This window comes from Mycteria americana, chromosome 1 (genome assembly GCF_035582795.1).
Source record: "Mycteria americana isolate JAX WOST 10 ecotype Jacksonville Zoo and Gardens chromosome 1, USCA_MyAme_1.0, whole genome shotgun sequence".
NCBI classification, from domain to species: Eukaryota; Metazoa; Chordata; class Aves; order Ciconiiformes; family Ciconiidae; genus Mycteria; species Mycteria americana.
Genome location: NC_134365.1, coordinates 169330333 through 169346474, shown reverse-complemented (window position 1 = coordinate 169346474; position 16142 = coordinate 169330333).

The window sequence follows — 16142 nt, the reverse complement described above, 5'->3', positions numbered from 1 at the left end:
ACATATTCCTCATGACATTTTTTTGTCTTTATTTTTGGAATGACAGCTGTCTTTATCTTCCTTCCCTGAGAAAGTCTGCAGGCACAGCAAATGTCCACTCATAGGTCTGTATTTTGGAGAGGAGATCACACAGTGTCCTACCTACGCTCACTACTTTCTCTCCTATAGCACAGTATTAGGTGTAGGTGTCAAGGTTTTGGCAACAATGGAGCTTTGGGGGTGGCCTCTGTGAGGAGAAGCCAGGGACTGACCCGTGCCGGTCACAGATGGTTCCAGCTAGCTCCAACAGATCCACCACAGGACACAGCTGAGCCCCTCAGCCAAGCTGGTGGCACCTCAGGGAAAACGTATTTAAAAAAGGGAAAAATGCTATGCAGTAGTGTGAGGAGTGAGGAAAAAAAAAAGTGTGAGAAACAATCCTGGAAACACCAAGGTCAGTGAAGAAGGAGGGGGAGGAGGTGCTCCAGGCGCTGTAGAAGAAATTACCCTGCAGCCCATGGACATGACCACACTGCACCAGATATTTCACTGCAGCCCATGGAGATGACCACGCTGCAGCAGATATCCACATTGTGCCCATGGAAGACACATGCCAAAGTAAGTTTATCCTGCAGGACTGCAGGCCATGGAGAGGACCCACACTGAAGCAGGGTAACAGTGTGAGGAGGAAGGAGCAGCAAAGAGGAGCTGTTATGGACTGACCACAACCCCCCATTCCTCATGCCCTCTGTGCCACCTGGGGATGGGGGAAGGAGGTAGAGGAGTTGAGCATGAAGAAGTGAAGTTGAGCCTGGGAAAAAGGTGGTGGTGGCATTGAGGTGTTTTAGTTTTTGTCTATCTTTCTTTCTCACCATCCACCTCATCTTTTAACTGGCAATAAATTAAATTAATCTTCCCCAATTGGAATCTGTTTTGCCTGTGACAGTAATTAGCAGGTGAGCTCCCCATCTTTATCCTGACCCATGAGCTTTTCCATCTTGTTTTCTCTCCCTTCCTGTTGAGGAGGGGGAATTAGAGAGCAGGAGGGTGGGGGTCTGGCAGCTGGCCAAGGTCAACCCACCACAAGCACTAAAAGTCTATACAGAACCAAGAAGTCGCTCTCCTGCAGATCTATGGGATGTTTTCTTTCTTGTGTCATTTTACTTTCTGTTGTCTAGATCAGAGGAATATATAACTTAAAGTTTGAGAGACATATTTTGTTCCATTATTCTGACTTTTATCAATTTTGGGGGCGGGATGAAGACTTCCTTTAATGTATTTACCTCCTTACATCTTGCTTCTGGGAGCAGACAAAGATCCTTAACTTTTTCAGATTTGTCTATTCCATAGGACTATACATCTCTATCTAGTGTCAATTACCCTTAATTTAAAAATATCACCTTGGCTACACCTGCTAGACTAATGAGTTCCTACATACATTTCCTATTATGTGTATGTGCATCATAAGAAATTATTTATTTTCTTTCTTCTACATATACATGAAAATACAAAATTTCATATGCTGGATTTTGAAATTTTTAAATAAATATTGCATAGCAGTTTTCGAAGAAGTGAAAACAATAGATTTTATAACATAACAGACAAACTTTAATGAAAAGAAAAAAACCCACATTGAATGGAACACATCCTCAGCACTACAATATATCATATTTTATTCTTTGTTGTTTGGCATATTTTGTGGGGTAAGAAATTACTCGTGTATAGATGTCATAATGTGTTTCAAAGTTTTATACATTCAAATAAAAACAAAATTCTTCTTTGTGACTAAGGATTGTACAAGACATCACTTCATTATCTTATACATTTTTAAAGAAGTGATGTGATGTTCATAATAACCTAAGTACCTGCAATCATTCTTGCAATCATAATCATTGGAAAAATCTAATAATGTAAAAAACATTTGACTTTTTTGGAGCTTAATAGTCTGAGTAATCTGTCCCTGTGTTTGTTTTGTGCTTTCATGTTCCCTTGAAAGTGAAGGGAAAATCCTCCTCTGCTCTCTTTCTGCGTAAAATCATTCTTCACTTCTTTCTTCTGTACCTTCAGAGCTTCAGTAGCAACTTAAAGGAACAAAAGCCCTTTTCAAGTTTTGACTCAAAACTGATAGCCAAACTCTGTGATCAATGGCCTATAACTTAAATCCAGTGGACAAAATCTTCAAAACAATTGTTGACATAGCAGGTAGACAACCGAATCTTCAGAATGATGTCTGTCAAAAGCTGAAAGCAAGTTACAACTGTGCTTTATGATGCAAACTGGATGACTATCTTACTGTCACCGATCATAATTGCTCTTGGCAATCTGATACAGCTGGATTTCCAACTAAACAATTTTCAGATCCTTATAAAAAAACCTCAGACCAACACATCTACTTCCATGTATTGTTGCTGCTGTTCAAATAGCAGATTCTTGTGAATATCCCCAAAGAAAAAATACTCTGCAATATTTCCAATATGGCCGGTTTATTAAGCTTATCAATGGAGCATGAAAATCTTCCTTTTCATTTACTGCAAAAAGAGTATTTCCATGTCTGTGGAAGTAATACTTATTTGCACTGTATATTAAACTGTTTTCTAAAGCTGAAAATCATAATTATGTATGCACTGCATGTCATATCAGTTTCAGTAAAACATTTTTTGTTGGTTTTGTGTTAGAATTATGCTAATTCTCACTCAGAAAGATGAATTAGAGATAGAAGGATCTTCTATATGCATTAAGCAACTTTTATTTTAAATGAGTTTTTTGTTATAAACTGCAACAATCAGTTCAATAAATAGACTGTGAACTATGAATTATAAGCAAATCCTTCAGAAAAATACACAATTTAGAGAAAACTGTCCCTTTTTCCACTGGGACATCTATGTATCAAGAACATTTTCCCTGGGGTGTTATTCTCTATCACGAACACTTTGGCAATAATGTCTGTAATACACTATGATATATATCCATACGAGACCATACATTTCCATGGCAAACTGAGGCCATTAAAATAAGTATAGCACTTTTCCCAGCAGTCAGTGCAGCTGGGGTGCACAGAGGGACAGAATCCCTCCGCAAGACTCTGCAGTGATGGTGGTGACTGCTGGGCTGCGTGGATGAAGGGTAATCACCCAGAACACAGAGCACAGTGGGAACAGGGGAACACCAGTCACCTCATCAGTGAAAAGGGAGCTCCCTGACCTGGCTGCTCCCAGGGCCATTGAGGAGAATGCTGAGATGGTTGTAACCAGTGTGAGACCCCTTGGGAGGGGTCAAGCAAACAAGCTCTCCCCAAATCACTTTGCAGACCAAAGGGGTTATTTCCTATGGGGCTGTAGGACTCATTATGGGATGCAGGTGAGGGAGCATTTTTGAACTGTGCATACCTTCTTATGGGATATTTTTAAGCAGATTGCAGGAATGTGACTGACTTCTTATAGGATGTGTTTAGAGGAAGGAGCAGACACAGGGAAAGGGAGGAATTAAGGTGAATCAGAGAGGAAAAAGTGTTGGAAAATAGAGGAAAAGGGATAAAATGGGCCTGTAGAGTGCTAATGGCTTGTTCGTCTGCACACTTGTTTGACTGAGCCTTATTCTCATTAGGTCCTGTTTCTACCTATCTTCTGTATGGATGCACCCTCTATTCTGAGTATGTGTGAACATGAGTGAACTTCAAGCTAGAACAACAAGCAAATAGGCTAAGAGGTCTAAGCAAATGGAGTGGGGATGTGAACTTCCAGGCTTGTAGGTCCAACTACCAGCACCCGGACAGACTAGGGGGAGCTGAGGCCAGCTAGTGGATAGGCTGATTGTCTAAGGTGAGCTATTTTGAGATGTGAGTGTGTGTGCGTGTGCCTATACACACAAATATATATATAATCGACTAACAGAGCTCAGTTTGAATCACCTGATCAGCTGGACAGAAAAAAACAGTCAGGCAGTCCATGCTGTTCGTGTCTGTGTGAGTGCTGTGTTTAAAGTGCAAGGGTTGGTAAAGGTAGTGTTCTCCATGTTACTCTGTGTGGCATGCTGCATATTTGTCTTCTATATATGTGTGTATGCATCTATCAGATATTCATACTCAGTCTTGCAACTGGATGAACCTGCAGACATGAAGCCACTGTAGTCTTGCATCTATGGGGCTACTGGCTTCAGCAATCTTTAGCAGTGAAGGTGCCATAGCTTAGTCTGCAACATCAGCTGCAGTAACTGTCCCCACCATAGCAGAATCAGACACTACCCCTGAGGGAGGATGCTGCCATCCTAGTCTCTGGCAGTGCCTGCTGCTCTGGGAGTGCCCTAGCAGTGCCTGCTGCCTCTCTTCAGGGTCTAAGCAGTGGCCTCCCCTTTGGGAGATGCGCTCTGGTTGAGATGCTGAGTCACCAGCTGAAAGGGCTGTGGGAGGAGGTGAGCAAGCTGTGCACCATCAGGGAGGATGAACAGGAGATTCATGGGGTCTTCAAAGACCAGACAGAGGCAACAACCCCAGCCCTTGCTCCAAGAACAGAGACAGCTGGAGAATACCCTAACAGGGAGCAGTGGATGGAGGCGCCCACAATGGAGGAGGCTAGAAACTTGTGACTTCTGGCAACGCAGCAAAAGCTCCTTCTCTTTCTGCAGTTCTGCAGTTACTGGACAGGTGTAGTACCTTGGGAATGGGTGAGGAAGATGACCTCCAGTTAGGCAGGCATCAGAGACACCTCAGCCTGAACCAAAGAAGAAAAGGAGGGTGACAGTCACTGGAGACACCCTCTGATGGAGGATGGAGGCACCCACCTGTTGACATAAACTGGTGGTTTGGAAGTCTTGCTGCTTACCACTTGGTTGCCTCTTGGATCTCAGAGAGAGACTGGAAAGGCTTGTCCAGCCCTCTGACTCCTGATTCCCCTTGCTGCTCATCCATGTAGGCATCAATGATACTGCTAGGGGTAACCCTGCACATGTCAAGAGTCATTACAGAGCTCTGGGAGTGAGGAAAGCAACAGACAGTGAGTAGTAGAGGCAGTTACTCCAGCTGGAGGCCCAGATGAAGGTCTCAGTCCCTCCAGTAAGGGGAAAAGGCTGAGGCAGAAGTGGATGCACCAGCACATCAACACCAGGTCCATTGGCTGGTGACCCAGACAGGACTTTGGCTACTATGACCATGGGACCCTCTCTGAGGAAAAAGGACTGCCTACAAGGGACAGGATCCATCTGACAAATGGGACAAGAGGCTAAAGCAGGTATATCAGGGAAGGGTTGTCATCATCTGAAAAGAAGCAAAGATATGGAGGGGCAGTGAAGAACTGTCTGGGGCACTGCATGATGTAGGAGGTTCTTGCACATTCCCTGTGAAAGCAGCACAGCTGGGGTCCATCTCAAATGCCTGAATACAAACACATGCAGCATGGGAAACAAACAGGAGAAGCTAAAAGTCTGTCCACAGCTGCAGATCTGTGACCTCACTGGGATTACAGAGAAGAGATGCAATAGGTTGCATGACTGGAGCCTTAGTGGCTGCATGCAGACTTTTCAGGAAAGATAGGTGAAGAAAGTGATGAGGAGGGGTTGCATTCAATGCCTTTGCATTGGCTGGAGTGCTGGCAGCTTTGGAAATGGGAATGAGCTGCTTGAGCAGTTCATCATGGGTAAGGCTAAGAGGAGAGACAAGAATGAGTGATAATGAGGTGGGAATCTGTTATAGAAAGCCTCATAAAGTTAGATGAAGCCTTATTTAGACAACTGGAAAAAAACCCTCTCAAGTGCAGGTCACTTCACTATCTGCTCAAAGGGTAACAGCGCTGGGTACAAACAATATAAGAGATTTCTAGACTGTTTTGCAGAAAATTTCTTGATGCACAATATCGACGATCCAGGTATGAGACATTATACATTGCTCCAGCTTTTGATCACAAATCATGAAGAACTGCTGAAGATGTGAAGGTCAAAAGCAATCTTGACTGCAGTGACCATGAGACTGTGGAGTTTAAAATCCTGAGAGAATCAAGGAAAATAGATAGTATGTAGCAAAAACAGATGCCTGTGATACTTATGAATGATAATTACAATAATCAGGATAGAATGAATTTGCTTTAAACCCAATATAACTACTAAAATAGTGTAATCAAAACTAGTATGTAAGTATCTTGTAACACTGTGGCATAGCCACATATAAGAATTTTATGCAAGTATGTGAGCAATGTGAACACCAAAGGGGCAAAGATTTGTGTAGCTGCATGCAGAATAAATGGGAAAACATGTCAACAGTGACCCAAGTAACAGAATTTGCAAGATAAAGAGCAAAAAATAAGACAAGTGCAGGGGGCTGCAAATAAGCAGAACATTTTGTTGAATACAGAAGAAAGATGACTGGCAAAAGCAGCAAGAAGATAAACAACATTGGGAGCACAGGAATATGCTGGACAGCATATCCCTAACCCTTGGGAACTTTTGGATGTCATTGCTATTAACCTGCAGCTAGCTGGGATGGAATTTCTGTGAACATATATAAGGATTTACATCCAATTTGTAAAAGGATACAGTGAAAAGAGGACAGATTAATCCCACCTTTGAAGGGTTTATTTTTCCTTAATATCTATAAAGAAGTTTAGATGTCAGCATCAGATCATATAAATCACACCTTTAGAAATAATTGAATCTCAAAAGATACAGAAGGTTTGAAGAGAAAAAGGGACAAAGGACACTAGAGTGCTAATTATACATATTGAATACGGGATAGGGATATTTTCCACTCCAGCCCCAAAATCTCAAACAAAGCAGAACAAATCAAACCAAAACAAACAAAAAAACCATTGGACAGGATCTGCTTGCTGTGGTTATTTTGCAAGAAAAGGTCTGTTCTTGTATGTGGAAAGTGCAAATTATATGTCGTCTATATCCAATAGAGTATGGTTAACCTGTTGCTTAAGCTGAAGAATCAGATCTAAAAGAACTAATGAGACAAAGTTCCTGAAAAGAATACTTGCCTTTGGGGGAAACTGTAAGGAAACATTTCAGATCTCTTCAACAGCTCATTGGGATTCATCACACATTGGGTAAAATAAAAAAAAAAACCTCAGTGATTTATCCTGCAGCAGGCCTAGCAAGCAGACAAACAAATAGAAGTGTTAAAATGAATTTCCTCATTGGAAAATTGATAGTTTTGACACAGTTATTGATTTTTCTGGCAACTGATCACCTGATTATCAGTTTTGGAGAGCTTAATAAATAATTGGTGACAAACAAGTGCTTTCTGTATTGTTCATCACTTATTTAAATAACACTTTAATTTCAAGTGTGTATATATGCACATTAGACTGCCACTCTTAAATGGTGACAATTGGTGGCAACATGCTAAGCAGAGTGTTTCATAATCTTCGTAGAGGTATTTTAAAGAAGGCATTTTAGCACTACTATGAATTCAAAAGTCTTTGTTAAAAGCAGTAGGGAAGTCCATTTTATTTCACTGTGTTGAATGTATTCAGTGTTAGTCTTTCCAAAGCATGTGGTTGTGCCATTCATTCAACGTAGCTGAGGGTGAGTCTGTGATCAAAGACTGAGACTAAGTCCTCTTTTCTTCAAGCAAGTTTGTTCCTGTAGCCTACCTACTTGCTAAAAACCATTTTGGTTCTAATGGAGATTTGTGTGAAGGCACCCAGTTACATACATTACAACCATTTCTAGAGCACTGTAGCTATAAAGGTGTTTATTTTTAAAGTATTTATACTAACAGCTGTATATATTTGATACTGACTTACAGTTCTAGACTGCCCCAGAAGACGTGGCTCTCCTGTATCATTAAATACTGCCCCTCAGTCAAAATTTTGTTTATTTCTTTCTCTCTTTACTAGTTAAATTAATGCTTTATTCAGGCTATTGAATGTTTTTTAATACTTCTGTTTGGTGTTGGGGACCATCTCTCTTCATTTTCATATCTTCTTACAAACACTTTTGTTTAATGCCATCATGTCCCTTCAATCTAGCATTCTTTCTTTTGTGTTGTTTGTTGATGTTGTTGTGGTTTGGGGTTTTTTGTTTGGTTGTTTTTTTTTTCCTTTTGCAGAGGTGGCTTCATTAGTAAATCAACATACTTGATCAGGAGCTAAATTAATTTAATCTATGGGGCAAATGTTTATGCAAGGCTTATTGTGTGTTCTGTTAATGTCACAGAATCACAGAATCACAGAATCGTATAGCTTGGAAAAGACCTTTAAGATCATTGAGTCCAAACGTAAACCTAACACTACCAAGACTACCACTATACCATGTCCATAAGCACCTCATCCAAACGTCTTTTAAATACTTCCAGGGATGGCGACTCAACCACTTCCCTGGGCAGCCTGTTCCAATGCTTGATAACCCTTTCAGTGAAGTAAAATTTCCTAATATCCAGTCTAAACCTCCCCTGGCGCAACTTGAGGCCATTTCCTCTTGTCCTATCACTTGTTACCTGGGAGAAGAGACCGACCCCCACCTCTCTACAACCTCCTTTCAGGTAGTTGTAGAGAGCGATAAGGTCTCCCCTCAGCCTCCTTTTCTCCAGGCTAAGGAGAAATGTCCCCTGTGTCCCCATGTCCCCTGTGGTGTCCTTACACTTCAATGGAGCTTACACTGTAGGACATACCTATTCTTCCAGAACTTCCACACTTAAATGCTGCTGAGAGTTTGGTCTGGAAAAGCAATAAAGCTAAAAGAGAGCCTAATAGATTAAGTAAAGCTAGAAAGAAGATACACTGGGTTATTATGTGGGACCATAGGCAAGCTTTTAGCTGTCAAAATGTCATGTGATGCAAGTTAAGGTGGACCCACCAGTTTATGGTTGCATTCTATTTTATCCTGATAGCAAAATTTACTTTCTAAAAAATTACTTCCTGTGACTACTTGTTGTCTTGTTCTTCATTTCAGTTTCTCTGATGAATGTATGTCTTCATTACTTTCATACATCTGCTACTGATATAAACACTGTTGTTTGGTTCCCTTCTCTTAGTTTCTCTGTTCACATGGTTCATTACACAAGTCATACCAGCAAACTTTCTATCTGAGTCTAAGCACCTGCCTTCCCAATCTAAGTACTCTACTACTTCCATTTTGTCTACAGGTTTTATTAATCAGAGAATAAGTTTACCAGCTAGCTTTTAAGTACTGAGAAACATTTTTTAATATATCGTCTTTTCTACCTTGATATTAACATTATAAGCCTTTCCTTTAGCAAATTTCTTCTTCTAGCACTCTGTGGCTACCCATAAAAGAGGAAGCCCATAACTCAGTAGCTTCACTCCTCTCACTCACTCACTCACTCACTGACCATTTCTGGAATTGTCCTCAGTCATACCACCATTTCGCTTAAGACTGAAGAAATCAAAAGTAGTTTCACAGGAATAATTACTTCTTTTACTTTTTATTTTTAATTACTTCTTTATTTCACAGGAATAATTACTTTTTACTTCTGTTACAACAGAACAAAGACGGTATTGCCCAAAACTATAGGTTCATCTTCAGGCACCTTTGCAGATACTGTAAAATCAGAAATAAAAAAAGTAAAATAAAATCAAAGAACACCTAGTTTTGTTTGGTTGGTTTTTTTGTTTAAATAAAACCTAGAGTTTTTAAAAAATAAAATAATGTTTCTTACTATAACAGAGATTTTCACAGCAGATTAGCACTGGGACTAGCAATAAACTAGGGGGAAAAAGTTCCGATGTAGTAGCAGTCACTGGATTTTATTCTATTAGAGGGCAATTTAATAATAATAATAAACAGTAGTTAGGAAGCCTCTTTTGTCAATTTGTTCTTCCTCATGCACGTAGTAAATTGTCACATGATATTCCACACATATCTGTGATGGATATATCTGTCGTAAACCTACATCTTTAGGAAAAAAGAAAAGGAACACAAGGGAAAGTAGAAGGAAACAAAGAAAGAATCAACAGCAAATAAACCATGTCTGGAACTGTAAGGGCCATAGAGGCCTTATGAAACAAGACACTTTTTGTATAAACAACCCATGCCTTGCTAATGACTGTGCCCTTGAAGAAAAACTAAGAGACTGATAAAAGGGGAATATGCAGGCATTGTTAATCACTAACTTTCAAAGAAGAAACTAAGATGAGGAACAAGGACTGATAAAGGAAACATCTCGTTATAAGGGAGATTGCTTGGCTGGGGGGATATGGCACTACATGAAGTCAACAAGATTTACAGAAACTAGGGGAAAGGTAAAGATAGCAGGGGGAGATCATGACCACCAACTCAATTAAAGACCAAAGAAAGCTATCCCCCAACTTCCTGCAAGCATGTGCAGAATATTAAAGTAGCAGTGTAGCTTTAAGTTGAAATGGGAGAGGTGTAGACCAATAGAAAACTGCTTTGTGTAATTACTTATGCGTAAGTATAACTAGACCGTATAAAGATTGTACCTGAATGACTGAACTTTGTGCTAGCTTTGTGGAATGACCACCTAGCACCCATCTCTGCACAGACATGAAATAAAATACCTCTGCCCTGTATATATATTGATGTCTCGCCCACCAGGTAAACAACCTCACACTCATAGGATAACAGAATGAGACTAAAAGATATCAGTTGTTTCTGATCTCCTCTGTCTAAATAATTTTCTTTCATTTTGTGAATGTTGTATATGCAGTTATTGCTTTATTTCCTTTTTTTATTTGCATCTCACTTTTTTCTGAAAAAAACCCAGCTATTTCATGTTCAATTCAAATGCACTATGCTATTGAAAAGACACGCAGTGTGCTCTCCCCAGGACACTTGATTTCCTTTGCTTTGTTTTTTTGTTTTCCTTTCACCAAAAAAAGAAAAGTAGTTCAGAATGAAAGTTTCTGGTTGTGTTTTGTGTCCAAAACCAGTACACCGTTCAGAGTGGATTATTAATGCAATTGTCTTACGATTTTTGCATTCCTCTTGTACACTAGACTAATGACCTACTCTGTGACTGTAAGGAATCCATTTCCATGTCTTAAGTGGTTCATTATTGTATAATAGGTTGTACAGTGAATGCTATAATCTTCAGTGCAGTAATTCTCAGAATTATTATGGTCTGCCAAATCACATGTTCTCTGTAGAGAAGGTAAACTCAGAGGCTGTATGATTGTATAATATAACTACAGTATGGTTTGGGTTGGAAGGGACCTCTGGATATCAGCTAGTCCAAACCCCTCCTCAGAGCAAAGTCAATTAGAGGAGGTTTCTCAGGAGTGTGTCCAGTCAAGCTCTGAATATCTCCAAGGATGGAGTATCTACAACCTCTCTGGGCAACCTGTGCCAGTGCTTGGTCACACTTTCCATTAAAAAAAAAAAAAAAAAGTTTTTTTTCCTTATGTTGAAGTGGAATTTCCTGTATTTCAATTTAAGCGCACTGTCATCCTGTCACTGGGCACCACTAAGAGTCTGTGTCTCTGCTCTTTACACACCCCCATCAGGGATTTATACACATTGATAAGATCCCCCTCAGCCTTCCTGTTGGCCTACTTCTCCAGCTTATTAAAGTCCCTCTGAATAGCAGCACACCCCATCTAATGTATCAATCACTCCACCCAGTCTTGTATCAGCTGCAAATGTGCTGAGAGTGCATGCTGTCACATTACTCAGGTCATTGGTGAAGCAATTCAAGAGTACTGGTTCCAGTGTTGAACCCTGAGGTACACCAACAGTGACTGGCCTGCAGCTGGACTTTGTGCTGCTGACCATAACCATTTAAGACCAACAGTTCAGCCAGTAGTCAGTCCACATCACTGTCCATCTATCCTGTCCATACTTCTTCATTTTGTCTAGAAGGATGTTACTGAAGGCAGTGTTGAAAGCCTTACTAAAGGCTTTCAACATACACACATACAGGACTCACATCAGACACAATCCCAGACAGCCACGTTCCCTCCTCCTCTTGGGCTGGCAGAGGCAGAAGGTCACTGGTGCAGCACACACATGACACTCTCCAGGTTCACAAGCACACTCACATTTGTGGATCCCCTGAGCACCGGCACAACCCCTGCCCGGATCCCGGCCCCTTTTCCCTGCCCTGATGCCCCCCCAACTCGCTGGCTGGTCCAGCTCGTTGCTCACTGCAAACATGCAGCACTCACACACTCATCCCACAGGCATCTCACACTTGCAGATCCCCCTACATATGAACATGGACCCTCCACTCACCTACTAACCCAGCCTGGATCCAAAGCCCCTCTACTAGCTGGCTGGTCCAACTTGAAGTTTGCTAGTGAATGAACAACCCATGCACACCCATTTTGGGGAAGACGCAGACACTTGCCCCCAGCAACCGGCACCAGGCACACGGGCTGTGACCCTCGGTCCCGCTCCAGCTGCCTGCATGCTCAGGCACTGTCTTTATATTCGCCCTGGGTCACCTGACTCTGCCTTCACCCCTTGCATATATCTTTTAAAGGCTGAATTTTGTCGGGAGCTGCTTGTTCATCCATGTAAGTTTCCTGCCACATCTGTTTGATATCCTGCTCATTGGGATGGACCGTTCTTGACCTTGGAGATGGCAATCTTTGAAAATCAACCAGCTCTCCTGGATCACTCTTCTTTCCAGGACCCTCTCCCCTGGGATTCTTCCAAGCAGATCTCTGAAGAGGCAAAAGTTTACTCTCCTGAAGACCAGGGTTGTGATCCTGTTAGTTGCCTTGCTTCCTCCTCTCAGGATCCTGAACTCCACCATCTCACAGTTAGTACAGCCAAGGCTGACCCCAACCAGTTCTTCCTCATTGCTAAGTATCAGGTTTAGGAGAGCATAACCCATCATTGGTTCCTCGATCACCTGTGTCAGGAAGTTGTCATCAACAGCACTCCAGAAATCTCCTAGGTTGCTTGTACCCTGGTATGTTGCCCTTCTAGCAGATATGGAGGTGGTTCAAGTCCCTCGTGAGCACCAGGATTTACGAACATGAGGCTTCTTCCAGTTGTCTGGTTTCAGCTACTTCTTCCTTATCATGTGATCTGTAGCAGACACTCACCACATTATTACACATGCTGGTCTTTCCAGTAATCCTGACCCATAAGCTCTCAGCTGGCTCCTCATGTGGCCCCAGACAGACCTCCATGCATTCCTGCTGCTCTCTCACAGAATTGGCAACTCCCCCACTTCACCATCCTGGGCTGTCCTTCCAAAAGAGCCTATCCACTGCAGCCCTGCAGTTGTGTGAGTTATCCCACCATGTTTCTGGCATCCAAGTGAGATCATAGCCCTGCATCTGCAGGCAGACCTCTAGTTCCTCCTGTTTGTTCCCTGTGTGCGTACATTAATATACAGGCACTCCAGTTGTGCTCATTTCCCAGAGAAGTTATGAGAGCTTCCCCTGTTACGCTGTCCTATAGATCTTTCCTTATTTGTGTGCATGTACTTGAGGTGGGACCCTTTCAGCCCTATTTTGTTGATTATGAGGTCCCTCCTTTTTATATTGCCCTGTGCAATTTGCGTGGCATTAAAATATGCAACAAAGTAAGTATCATAGCAGAAGACACGTCAAAGTAATTCTGTTGGTAGTGAAGACTTTAGTTAGCTATAACATTAGCATTGTGGAAAAAAAAATGAAGAGAAGATAGTGGGGAAGGCATGCTCAATGAAAACCAGGTACAAATGTTTGTAAAGGATCAAGGGCAAAGGAAAAGAACACATCTGAATATTTAGCCACTCATCAAAAACCAGAGGAAGTCCCCAGTGTTGCTCAAATTGTTCTGGTCACCTACAGCCTTGCCCTGGGCTCTCACCACTGTGCTCCTTTCTCCAACAGGACAGAGCAGAGGACAGAGCAAACAAACAAATCGTTAGTTTCCCAAAGTGAAATCATGCAGGTCTAGAGTAGAAGTTATTTCTTTCTGAGCCATATTTTATTCCTGTTTTTTGATTAAGAGTTCATACTTCAGCAGATGCTACATCATTTTTTAATTTTATTTTTCTTAACTGCCTGTAGTCTCTGTATCATTTTGACCCACATCACTGTGTTCAGGTCACAAATGACTAGCTTCTCTGCTTCATCTTCCTGTTCTGTTCTGGCCTTAGCCCTTCAATATAGTTCATGCTGCATGATAATTTGTTAGTATGTGAGAAGCCAGAAGTAAAGTATGGCTGTGACAAATGCTGCGTAGTGGAGTATTACCTTATTACTAGGAAGCTGATGTCACAAACAAGAATGAAAAACTTCTTTCTTTGAGCAAACTGGCAACACTTACGGTTTCTTTATGGTTTTATTATGAACTCTGAGAATGTCAAACTTGACTTACTATTCTGGAGTTTAGAAAAAATACCTGCAGCTGCAATATCATAGGTTAGCCAAAAATTAAAGACACTATTTTAAATCATTCAGCTCTGACTGAGCCTGTAAAACAGCTATGCTGGATGCGTAGCACAATTACTCTACAGCTATGCTACCTGGATCTTTTCACCGCTGGGCTGTCTCACCTAAGCATGTAGATATAATACTTCTGAGACAGAATTTGCTTTCAAATAACTAACCCCCCCCCCCAAACCCAAAAAGTTAGGGTTCTGAACTATACCAATCTAGGCCCTTTTGTAGCTATTGCGGAGAGAAGTGACTCTAGTGGGAAACTGAACGTATTCAAAGTCATAAGATCGACCACGCAATTCAACTTCACTGATTTTGAAGGGAATCTAGTAAAATAGCTTAGACTAGATGCTTCACTTTAAATTGATCAAAGCTAGGGTAAGGTCAATCCTAGCCTCAGTGTCTGGATCTCATGCCATATTTCACATAACAGACTGTTGTCACCCTCACAGTCTAGGTAGATCTATGCTTCATGATGAATGCAAATTGTCCATGTGGCTTTGGAGCTAAGTGTGTGGTTTGTCATGAAGTATCTCAGGAAATATTTTCTTATAATTTCTCAGTGATAATGTTGTAAATTTTATTAGAAATTAGATGCACAAGTTAATTTTCTCAAGGACAGTTTTATATAGAGTTTATCACAAATAGTATACTAGAGTTTCTCAGAATTCCCTAGTATATCTATATTTTATTTCCAGAAAGACTTTGCAACATTTACCTGAATAACAACCGTTTCGTACATACACAATGGACTTCATGCAAAATAATATATCCCGAAAAATTGTCTGTGAAAAAGCTTCAATGCTAAGTTTAGATGGACTTGTCTAAATACTGTTATCTCATCTGTTTATTATCTGTGGTTTTGCTATTTGTTCTTCTGGGCTTACAGAGGTATTGGATTAATTGGAATTTGCAACATATTAAATTCCCAACTGGTGAAATAATCTGTATCAGAGGTTGCAAGAGTAGTACTATAAATAGTAGTAGTTTATTTGTTTGATTTTTAATCTAAAAAGTTATCTAGTAGTCTGCTGCTAAAACCAGTGGAGAACATATAACTGACCCAGCAAATACAATACAGAATTGCATACTAACCCTCCTATCATCCTTATTCTTAAATTGGAGAGATATGGATTTAATGGATGGACTACTTGATGGGTAAGGAATTGGCTGGATGGCTGCATGCAAAGAGTGAGTCAACAGTTCAATCTCCAAGTGGAAACCAGCAACGAGTTGCATCCCTCAGTGGTCTGTATTGTGACCAATACATTTCAATATCTTTATTAATGACATAGATGGGGGATCGAGTGCACCCTCAGCAAGATGGCAGACAACACCAAGCTTAGTGGTGCAGTTGATACACTAGAGGGAAGGGATCACAGAATCACAGAATCATATAGGTTGGAAAAGACCTTTAAGATCATCGAGTCCAACCATAAACCTAACATTACCAAGACCACCACTACACCATGTCCCTAAGCACCTCATCCAAACGTCCTTTAAATACCTCCAGGGATGGTGACTCAACCACTTCCCTGGGCAGCCTGTTCCAATGCTTGATAACCCTTTCAGTGAAGTAAAATTTCCTAATATCCAGTCTAAACCTCTCCTGGCGCAACTTGAGACCATTTCCTCTTGTCCTATCACTTGTTACTTGGAGAAGAGACCGACCCCCACCTCTCGACAACCTCCTTTCAGGTAGTTGTAGAGAGCAATAAGGTCTCCCCTCAGCCTCCTTTTCTCAAGGCTAAACAGTCCCAGCTCCCTCAGCCGCTCCTCATAAGACTTCTGCTCCAGACCCTTCACCAGCTTCGTTGCCCTTCTCTGGACATGCTCCAGTACCTCAATATCCCTCTTGTAGTGGGGGGC